We start from the raw sequence: 12,517 nt of genomic DNA on the forward strand, positions 1-12,517 counted from the left end.
TTGAGAGAGAGAGAGAGAGAGAGAGAGAGAGGTGGGGGTTAGTTAGGGCTGTTTCGATGTCGATGATGGCACCAGAATTTCTTATCAAATTTCAAATTCGAGTTGATAACCCTTGAGGTGTGCGTTTCGTTTGCCGGAGAGTCCCGAGCGAGAGAAGGCTGCAAGCAATGATAAAAAGGCGAAAACAATATCATTCAAAATATTTTTTTTTTTCAGGCTTCGATGTCTTATTTTATATCGAGGCATCATTAAAAATCATCTGAACGTGTGTATTGTATTTGCATAAGGCATTACAGTTAAGTTTCAACTTTTGCAAATAACAAAATCCGAGTCACTTAATATAATGATATGGATAACGTGTTCCCCTGTGTTGCTATAATAATAATAATAATAATAAATAATAATAATAATAATAATAAAGCCTTACGTCATTTACAATTTTTTTTTGTAAATATATTTATTTTATCGGCATCTTAAAACATTGTTAACAGTATAATTATTTGTCAAAATGTGTTTTTTTTATATAATAAACTAGTCACGTGTGTATTGCCATATTTATTATATATCTAAATGTGTTATATATTGTTTATATACACTATTTCATGTTTTCTGCTGCTATCCTGTATTCTACTCTTTCCACTGTATTTAATGCACTATTTCATGTATTCTGCTGCTATCATGTATTCTGCTCTTTCCACTGTATTTAATGCACTATTTCATGTATTATGCTGCTATCCTGTATTCTGCTCTTTCCACTGTATTTAATGCACTATTTCATGTATTATGCTGCTATCATGTATTCTGCTCTTTCCACTGTATTTAATGCACTATTTCATGTATTATGCTGCTATCATGTATTCTGCTCTTTCCATTGTATTTAATGCACTATTTCATGTATTATGCTGCTGTCCTGTATTCTGCTCTTTCCACTGTATTTAATGCACTATTTCATGTATTATGCTGCTATCCTGTATTCTGCTCTTTCCACTGTATTTAATGCACTATTTCATGTATTATGCTGCTATCCTATATTCTGCTCTTTCCACTGTATTTAATGCACTATTTCATTTTACTCAGATTACCTCTTTAAAAAAAAAAAAAAAATCTACACGGCCGTTCTGTAAACACTTTCATTATTACGTGTAGATTTTTTTTTTTTTTTTTTTTTTTTAAAGATGTAATCGTGCTACGAGATTTTTCATACTGGACACAAATCTCCTTTTTTCTTCATCTTTTCTGTGCTGAATTGCAACTTTCTTCGATACGAAAATGGTAACCGGCGCCATCTGAGCCATAGTCTACTGCGTGGGTGTACCTCTCAGAAGAACGCGGCACTCTGCGGAGAATTGATAGCGCTGAAATCTTCATTAGATCTGCAAACGTCGAGTTATACTGAACTAACAAGGATGCAGTTGTGCTGTAAACAAGGCACAGCTCATAAACCAATCAATTCTAGTTGTATTTCTGTAACTCAGCAGTGTGCGCGTGTATTAGAACACCCCCAGACTTCTCTCCTTTATCTATCCATCAGCAAAGCGGCTTTCATAGCGGAGCACCGTCACACAGCGCTTTACAAGACGCAGCAAAAACAAGAAAAAACATAATACATGAGATACAGCAAAAACACACACATTGCATAATACATTAAATACAGTGGAAAGAGCAGAATACTTGATAGCAGCATAATACATGAAATAGTGCATTAAATACAGTGGAAAGAGCAGAATGCAGGATAGCAGCATAATACATGAAATAGTGCATTAAATACAGTGGAAAGAGCAGAATACAGGATAGCAGCATAATACATGAAATAGTGCATTAAATACAGTGGAAAGAGCAGAATACAGGATAGCAGCATAATACATGAAATAGTGCATTAAATACAGTGGAAAGAGCAGAATACAGGATAGCAGCATAATACATGAAATAGTGCATTAAATACAGTGGAAAGAGCAGAATACAGGATAGCAGCATAATACATGAAATAGTGCATTAAATACAGTGGAAAGAGCAGAATACAGGATAGCAGCATAATACATGAAATAGTGCATTAAATACAGTGGAAAGAGCAGAATACATGATAGCAGCATAATACATGAAATAGTGCATTAAATACAGTGGAAAGAGCAGAATACAGGATAGCAGCATAATACATGAAATAGTGCATTAAATACAGTGGAAAGAGCAGAATACAGGATAGCAGCATAATACATGAAATAGTGCATTAAATACAGTGGAAAGAGCAGAATACATGATAGCAGCATAATACATGAAATAGTGCATTAAATACAGTGGAAAGAGCAGAATACATGATAGCAGCATAATACATGAAATAGTGCATTAAATACAGTGGAAAGAGCAGAATACAGGATAGCAGCATAATACATGAAATAGTGCATTAAATACAGTGGAAAGAGCAGAATACAGGATAGCAGCATAATACATGAAATAGTGCATTAAATACAGTGGAAAGAGCAGAATACAGGATAGCAGCATAATACATGAAATAGTGCATTAAATACAGTGGAAAGAGCAGAATACAGGATAGCAGCATAATACATGAAATAGTGCATTAAATACAGTGGAAAGAGCAGAATACAGGATAGCAGCATAATACATGAAATAGTGCATTAAATACAGTGGAAAGAGCAGAATACAGGATAGCAGCATAATACATGAAATAGTGCATTAAATACAGTGGAAAGAGCAGAATACAGGATAGCAGCATAATACATGAAATAGTGCATTAAATACAGTGGAAAGAGCAGAATACATGATAGCAGCATAATACATGAAATAGTGCATTAAATACAGTGGAAAGAGCAGAATACAGGATAGCAGCATAATACATGAAATAGTGCATTAAATACAGTGGAAAGAGCAGAATACAGGATAGCAGCATAATACATGAAATAGTGCATTAAATACAGTGGAAAGAGCAGAATACAGGATAGCAGCATAATACATGAAATAGTGCATTAAATACAGTGGAAAGAGCAGAATACATGATAGCAGCATAATACATGAAATAGTGCATTAAATACAGTGGAAAGTGCAGAATACATATGATAGCAGCATAATACATGAAATAGTGCATTAAATACAGTGGAAAGAGCAGAATACAGGATAGCAGCATAATACATGAAATAGTGCATTAAATACAGTGGAAAGAGCAGAATACAGGATAGCAGCATAATACATGAAATAGTGCATTAAATACAGTGGAAAGAGCAGAATACATGATAGCAGCATAATACATGAAATAGTGCATTAAATACAGTGGAAAGAGCAGAATACAGGATAGCAGCATAATACATGAAATAGTGCATTAAATACAGTGGAAAGAGCAGAATACAGGATAGCAGCATAATACATGAAATAGTGCATTAAATACAGTGGAAAGAGCAGAATACATGATAGCAGCATAATACATGAAATAGTGCATTAAATACAGTGGAAAGAGCAGAATACAGGATAGCAGCATAATACATGAAATAGTGCATTAAATACAGTGGAAAGAGCAGAATACAGGATAGCAGCATAATACATGAAATAGTGCATTAAATACAGTGGAAAGAGCAGAATACAGGACAGCAGCATAATACATGAAATAGTGCATTAAATACAGTGGAAAGAGCAGAATACATGATAGCAGCAGAATACATGAAATAGTGCATTAAATTTGAAATCCCGCTCTGTAATCATTGATATAATATACATCTTGTTGCTTGTTATAACGCTAAGACTGACCTCTTTTCTGACACAATTCTGTACTGAAAACTACATGAGCATCTATCTATTTATATATATATATATATATATATATATATATATATATATATATTAACTATATATATATATGTAACAGATTCCACTTCCGACTTCCGGTCCACGGTAACTCTGCACAATAACACTGTACTGATGTGTAGGTAGGCGTGTATTTACTAAGTATGTGTTATGCAAACGCATAGTCATTAGAGACACTCGATGGGAAACGTTACCTCTATGAACCATTGTCTACTTAGAATGAACCGGACAGACTGCGTAGGGTTTTAAATAGCACGTGGGATAAACTTAAGCCGTTTGACAGTGTTTGGTTTTTATACAATGGTTTTACAAGAACAAGAAAGGGGGAGGGCAAGCTGACACGCTGTAGTCCACGGAGGCGCACCACAGACACGATGAAGGACAAACGCGTAAGAGCGCACGGCAACTGTGCAAATATATGTGTGTGTGTGTGTGTTTGTGTGTGTGTGTGTGTGTGTGTGTGTGTGTGTGTGTGTGTGTGCGTGTGTGTGCGTGCGTGTGTGTGTGTGCTTGTAAAGATATATAGGTGCCATCGCAGACAAATATACAGTCTGAAGAAACCCCGCCTGCAAAACTAGCCACCTCGTTTGTGGTATATAGTCTGTGGAAGAAATAGAGACACCGTTATATGAAAGAGTATAGACTCTCCTGTCAAGCACAAGAAGCACAAACATCAATCAGTCAGTCGAGCCAATAAATAAATAAATAAATGCGCACAATACAAATGGTCTACAATTCTAGAAGATATACGATGAGATAATGTAGACTACAGAAGACTATAAAGGTCTAAATAGACTCACGCCTGTAGATTTAAATAGACGGGGTAGATCGTGACATCATTAATTACGTAGCCCATGACGTCCCAATAAGCGCATTGATAGATTTCAATAGTAATAAGCGAGTGTGGTTATTAATGACATCACACGCCTGGGAGCGACCCCGCTGTTTGCAAACACGCTTTCACTTGACAAGGCGTGTTGACCGCGTAGGCGCGTCGGCTCTTTTCAGCAGAATAACTGGACTCGTTAAGCCAGTGAGCGGCTCAGAGCGGCTCGGTAAAGAAATTATCTTTCCGGCTGGTTCGGTTCCGCTCCTGCCGAGCCGTTCAGACAGCCCCCGAGCATCGCAGCGATCAGAGGGAGAAAACAAGCGCAGGCGACAGGCAGGCGAGACAAACACGCTCCTCAAGAACCATGAACCGGTTGCGACTTTAGAAGTGATCTATTAATTGTATTAATATTATTTATAATTATCATTATTGTCGGTATTAAACACAGCCGGATAGGAGGCTCGGTCCAAACAGAGCGCCGAACTCGTCGAGGTGCCGCAGGGGACAGTAACTTCACACGGGACCATTTCACCCGTCATCACCTCACAAACACAAACGAGCAAACGATTCTTCTTGTCCGTTTTTAAATGTCTCTCAGGGCTAAGCGGTAAGTCATTTGAATCTGATCAGTGTGCTTTCTGAGCGGATCGCTGACTTTACACTGTGGTCGATGACAGAATTATTGCAAGGCGTTATTTTATTTCATTTCCCCAAATCGATAGAGCCCAGGAGGTAAACATCTCATTATTATTATTATTATTATTATTATTATTATTATTATTATTATTATTATTATTATTATTATTGAATGACTCGTATCAGGAGCAAGAGCGCTTTGTGACGGTGCCACCGCTATGAAAGGAGCTATATATTATATATATAATGATATATATTATATATATATAATATTATATAATATTATATATATAATAGTATCCTACCGTGAGTAATGTTTTAAGATGCCGATAAAATAAATATATTTACAAAAAAATATCTAAATGACTTAAATGCAATAGCTGAGAACTGAGTAATGTCTCTGGTTTTAGAAAGACAGCGTCGGTTTTTGGAACTTTGTCGTGTTTAACCGTTTCCATCCTGCAAAAATAAATCAATAAATAATCCATTCTACCGACTTGTGATCTGGTGCGTTTGTCAAACAGATTAAAAGTTAATTCAAAGGAGGCTGAATTAAAAAGGATAGTTTATTTCTTAAACGCATTTTGAAGAAAAAAAAAAAGAAAGAAAGAAATTTGTGACACAGCGGGTAATATCTTTGCAAGTCTAAATCAGTTTTTTTTTTTTTCAATATTTTTTGTAACCTCCGCGCACCCCCGCACCCTGCACCCTGCATCCCGCACCCCGCACCCCGCATATAGGGCCGCACCCGCACCCCACACCCTGCACCCCGCACGTGGGCACCTGCACCCCAGGGTGTGGGCACCCCCCCACCCCGCACCCCACACCGTTTCTCTCTTAGTATCTACCTTGTCTTCACTCACGTTGTGCAGCTCTGATGAAAATCGCCTCTATCGAGGGCAGAAATAAAATAAAACGGAAAGGCAAATGATTAAAGCGATAAAGCCTAAGCCACGTACGTTTCCGTTGAATAATACCGCAGAGCTTTGACACCGAGCACCGCTTTTTGATACCTCAGCCCTACTGCTGCTGTCTCTCTCTCTGCAGAGAAGCAGCGCCGCCGCAGTGATAACACTGTAACACAAAATATACGATGGCAAATGTGTGTCTTTTCGTTCACATAAAGTCAGAAAAAAACAAGATATGAATCCATATTAACATGTATTTATACTAAAGTAATACAAAAATGACTACAAAAGATTTAGAAGTGAGTAGTTTTTCGAGAATTACAATTGTACTGTAAATACAGTATCTCGAAAAACTACTCACTTCTAAATCTTTTGTAGTCATTTTTGTATTATTTTAGTATAAGTACATGTTAATTTGGATTCATATGTTGTTTTTTTCTGACTTTATGTGAACGAAAAGACACACATTTGCCCGTTTTCCCATTGGAAATAGTGATATTTTGAAATATCACTGTCCTGGTCACAAAAGCAAAGTTTGGGGGGAATAATAGCCATTTTCTATACTTTTGAGGCATAAGCAATTAGGAAAAAACACTTACTACCCAGGAACCAAAACTGTGTTACATAGTGTAATCGAGGGAGGTCCAGACTTGGTTTTTTTGCAGGCGGTTTTGCTTGTGGCTTTGTTCTCTGACCCGATTTCAAACCCGTTTCTCAACACGATGGCGTGTTTGTTTCTTAAAACCCAAGTTTTGTATTAGTGTTAGATTTTGTGCACATTTGCTGTACTTCTTTAAATGTGCATCAATTGTAATTAACAATATATTATATAAACTTATATTTGTATTATTGTGCAATGCTCTCTCTCTCTCTCTCTCTCTCTCTCTCTCTCTCTCTCTCTCTCTCTCTCTCTCTCTTATTGCTGTGATTATCTTGTCCCTACCTTCAGCAGCTGCCCGGTGCTCTCAGCGCTACAGTGTGGTTGGTTGCTTTGTTGTTCCTGCTGATATCGACCGGATACCGCACTGGAGGGCGGCTGCTTTCTTTTCAGCACTTTGTATTTGTTTGTTACAACCTGGTTATTTATCGCGCTTGCGATAGAACATTCGTAACTGCCGAGCATTCGAAGCGGTAATGGCATTCGAATTGATAATGCATTCCAGCTGATAATGGCATTCGAACCCTACGTAAACACAATGGAACTCCACCCGCTTGTACGCGGCTCCGGTTTAAAGTTTTATATGAACGCTGGTAGTTGTAGTTTGTAGTTTGGATTTTGTAGTTTTTCCCAATACACTTAAGAGAAAAACCGACCAATGGAAAAATGGTTATTATTATTATTATTATTATTATTATTATTATTATTATTATTATTATTACTATTATTAACACAATTTTTTTTTCCTGGGTAGTAAGTGTTATTTCCTAATTGCTTATGCCTCAAAAGTATAGAAAATGCCTATTATTCCCCACAAACTTTGCTTTTGTGACCAGGACAGTGATATTTCAAAATATCACTATTTCCAATGAGAAAACGGGCGAATGTGTGTCTTTTCGTTCACATAAAGTCAGAAAAAAACAACATATGAATCGAAATTAACATGTATTTGTACTAAAGTAATACAAAAATGACTACAAAAGATTTAGAAGTGAGTAGTTTTTCGAGATTTACGATTATACTGTAAATCACTTTCACGAATCAGCCCCCAAATGTAGTCTCCCATCATGTTCTCGTTATACTGTCCTTGGTAGCGGCGTTCAAAGTCCAGTATATCCTGGTGGAAGCGCTCGCCTTGCTCCTCCGAGTACGCTCCCATGTTCTCCTTGAATTTATCAAGATAAGCATCAAGGATATGGACTTTGAGGGACATCCTACAGCCCATTGTGCCGTAGTTCTTCACCAGAGTCTCAACCAGCTCCACATAGTTTTCGGCCTTGTGATTGCCCAGGAAGCCCCGAACCACTGCGACAAAGCTGTTCCAAGCCACTTTCTCCTTACTAGTGAGCTTCTTGGGGAATTCATTGCACTCCAGGATCTTCTTTATCTGTGGTCCGACGAAGACACCGGCTTTGACCTTTGCCTCAGACAGCTTAGGGAAGAAGTTTTGAAGGTACTTGAAGGCTGCCGACTCCTTATCTAGAGCTCTGACAAATTGTTTCATAACACTCAATTTGATGTGCAGTGGTGGCATCAGCACCTTCCGGGGGTCCACCAGTGGCTCCCACTTGACGTTGTTCTTCCCCACCCAGAACTCGGTCCGCTGTGGCCAGTCCCGCCTGTGGTAGTGCACCTTGGTGTCCCTGCTGTCCCAAAGGCAAAGATAGCAGGGAAACTTGGTAAAACCGCCTTGGAGACCCATCCGGAATGCTACCATTTTGAAGTCTCCTATGACCTCCCAGCCGTACTCATCATACTTCAAGGCGTCCAGCAAGGTCTTGATGCTGTTGTAATCCTCTTTGAGGTGCACCGAGTGAGCCAGGGGAAGAGACGGGTACTTGTTACCATTATGGAGCAGCATGGCTTTGAGGCTCCTGGATGAGCTGTCAATGAAGAGGCGCCACTCATTCTGGTTACAGGCAATTACGATTGCCTCGAACCGACTGGTCACATTGTGGCAGAAGCAGAGCCCATCTTGACGGGTGAAGAAGCTGGAAAAAGGTTGGTGACGCTTCATCTGATCTGCGACTTGCACACTTTCATCCAACAAGTTCCACTGCTTGACCTAGACGTCAAAAGCTCGGCATTGGACTTGGTGAGACCAAGATCTCTAATCAAGTCGTTGAGGTCTTTTTGGTTGGGGTAGTATGGGTTTCTCTCCTCCGCTCCACCTCTGAAATTGTCATCTGGATCTACAATGTCTTCCTCGCTCTCTGACTTGCTGCTCTCTTCTAAAGATGGCTGCTCTCTCTCCGGAGGGGTGGGTACGGGGAGCTCATGGCAGTGTGGCACCGGGGCGATGGATGAAGGAAGGTCCAGATACGTGATAGCAGGTGCATTCTTGCCAGTCCGAGATTTGGAAGGGTCCACCATGCAGAAGTAGCAGTTGCTTGAGTGGTCAGTGGGTTCCCGTCAAATTTCATTGGCTCTCTTTTCCCCTCTGTACCATCCTACAAAAATACATTTATTTCACCTATGACTAATGTGTAAGAGATTCTCACAACATTTTTCATATATGGTATATTTTTTCAATAACATTGAAAATTGTAAAACATTTTAAAATTAAAAACTTTTACAATTTTAAAAATTTTAACAAATTTTATAACATAAAATTCTGAGCAACAATTGTCCATCTTACCTTCCAAAGTTTTTTTGCAATGCTCGCAGGTGAAATGAGGTGCCCAGGGTTTGTCTTGATCCCCGACAGGCATGCCGAAATATGCCTTGTAGGCCTCACACATCTTAGCAGATGCTTCCAAGGAGCACTTTTTCGCTCTTGTCTTGATAAATTGGCCGCAGACATAGCAAAATGCATCTGCTGGATGCTTGCAGCCTCTTGGTGCCATCTCAGAAAAATGCAGATATGTATCCACTTAGGTAGCTGGAAATAAACTGAACTGGTGGGCTTAAGGCCCCTGTATTTATACTACTATTTATATGACTGGAAAGTTCTAGAAAGTTCTAGAAGTTACTCCAAGTTTACTCAGCACTGAATCTATCTGGAATGTTCTGGAAAATAGGTAAATTTCAAAATATCACTGTCCTGGTCACAAAAGCAAAGTTTGTGGGGAATAATAGCCATTTTCTGTACTTTTGAGGCATAAGCAATTAGGAAATAACACTTACTACCCAGGAACAAAAATAAAACAAAAAAAAATTGTTACACAGTGTTATTATTATTATTATTATTATTATTATTATTATTATTATTGTAGCTTATTTGATTTACATGATGAGAAATAAAATATGTAAATTATGTTCACACACACACACACAACACACACCACACACACACACACATATATATATATATATATATATATATATATATATATATATATATATATATATATATATATAAGTATATATTATATATATATATATAACCGATGAAACTACTCAGTTTTACTGCCCGATCTAATCTGCCGGGCTGAAGTCAGACCACTCTGCCAATAATGACTCATTATGACTTAGTAAGAATTTATCGTCTTAATGAGCCGTACCGAAAAATTTTTAAAAAAAACAAATACACTTTGCTGTCTTGTCTCGCCATTGCAGATCCGGCCCTGAGAAATGAAAGCGAATGGAACGGGTTAGAGAGGCGATGCTGACTTTTCTTATGCGCTTCTTTTTAGAAGAAAAGAAGATAGCTATAATAATAATAATAATAATAATAATAATAATAATAATAATAATAATAATAATTTCTCATAAACACGTGATAATCCCATTATCACAGATTGCGTTTGATTGAAGAAAAAGCCGCGTGTGAATATTCAAATCGAAAAAGGAAATATCCTGAATATTTTCTAAAACGCATTCGGCGTTTTGCTTTTTTGTTTGTTTGTTTGTTGTTTTACAGTTAGCTATACATTCAGACCAGCAAACCGTTGCCCGCTGTTTTAAGTTGACTCTGTTGTTTTATTTTAGAGAACAGAATGCAAGTTTAAACTTTTTAAGCAAATGGGGCTCCATGCGAGAATAAATGTTATTTTCAAAATATGCGAAAGAGGCAATTCATTATTAAAAGAACAAACAATACAATGCATGCACTTTGCATTAATCTTCAAGACAAAGAGAAGGGGCGGTGATCCTTTTATTGGTCAAATTATTATTATTACACATCACACCCTTTCCAGAGCTCAGAGGTCTTTTCTGCAGGGGAAAGTAGGAGAGAGAGAGAGAGATTGATCTGGACTTTCAAAGATGGTATTTTTCACCTCAAGAAGACACCGCTCAGCCCCCGAGAGCGTGTGATTCAATGTTGTTTCGTTCGTTCAGTAAAAGGGATCTCCGTCTTTGGTTATTATGCGGTGTTTTTATATAATCTATTACGCACTTCCCGCTGTATTTAATGAATTATTTCATGTATTCTGCTGCTATCCTGTGTTCTGCTCTTTCCACTGTATTTAATGCACTATTTCATGTATTCTGCTGCTATCATGTATTCTGCTCTTTCTACTGTATTTAATGCACTATTTCATGTATTATGCTGCTATCCTGTATTCTGCTCTTTCCACTGTATTTAATGCACTATTTCATGTATTATGCTGCTATCCTGTATTCTGCTCTTTCCACTGTATTTAATGCACTATTTCATGTATTATGCTGCTATCATGTATTCTGCTCTTTCCACTGTATTTAATGCACTATTTCATGTATTATGCTGCTATCCTGTATTCTGCTCTTTCCACTGTATTTAATGCACTATTTCATGTATTCTGCTGCTATCATGTATTCTGCTCTTTCCACTGTATTTAATGCACTATTTCATGTATTATGCTGCTATCCTGTATTCTGCTCTTTCCACTGTATTTAATGCACTATTTCATGTATTATGCTGCTATCATGTATTCTGTACTTTCCACTGTATTTAATACACTATTTCATGTATTATGCTGCTATCCTGTATTCTGCTCTTTCCACTGTATTTAATGCACTATTTCATGTATTATGCTGCTATCATGTATTCTGCTCTTTCCACTGTATTTAATGCACTATTTCATGTATTATGCTGCTATCCTGTATTCTGCTCTTTCCACTGTATTTAATGCACTATTTCATGTATTATGCTGCTATCCTATATTCTGCTCTTTCCACTGTATTTAATGCACTATTTCATGTATTATGCTGCTATCCTGTATTTAATGCACTATTTCGTGTATTATGCTGCTATCATGTATTCTGTACTTTCCACTGTATTTAATGCACTATTTCATGTATTATGCTGCTATCATGTATTCTGCTCTTTCCACTGTATTTAATGCACTATTTCATGTATTATGCTGCTATCATGTATTCTGCTCTTTCCACTGTATTTAATGCACTATTTCATGTATTCTGCTGCTATCATGTATTGTACTCTTTCCACTGTATTTAATGCACTATTTCATGTATTATGCTGCTATCCTGTATTCTGCTCTTTCCACTGTATTTAATGTATTATGCATTGTGTGTGTTTTTACTGTATCTCATGTTTGATGCATTTCTCTGTATTTGAAGTATTATGGATTTTCTTGTTGTTATTGCATCTTGTAAAACGCTGTGTGATGGTGCTCCACTATGAAAGGCGCTATATAAAATAAAGATTGATTGATTGATTGATTGATTGACTGTCTGTCCTCTCTGGACGTATCAACTCCAATTTCATAGATTGAACTGCTATGGGTATTATTATTA

Source organism: Polyodon spathula, chromosome 29 (assembly GCF_017654505.1).
Source record: "Polyodon spathula isolate WHYD16114869_AA chromosome 29, ASM1765450v1, whole genome shotgun sequence".
Classification (NCBI taxonomy): Eukaryota; Metazoa; Chordata; class Actinopteri; order Acipenseriformes; family Polyodontidae; genus Polyodon; species Polyodon spathula.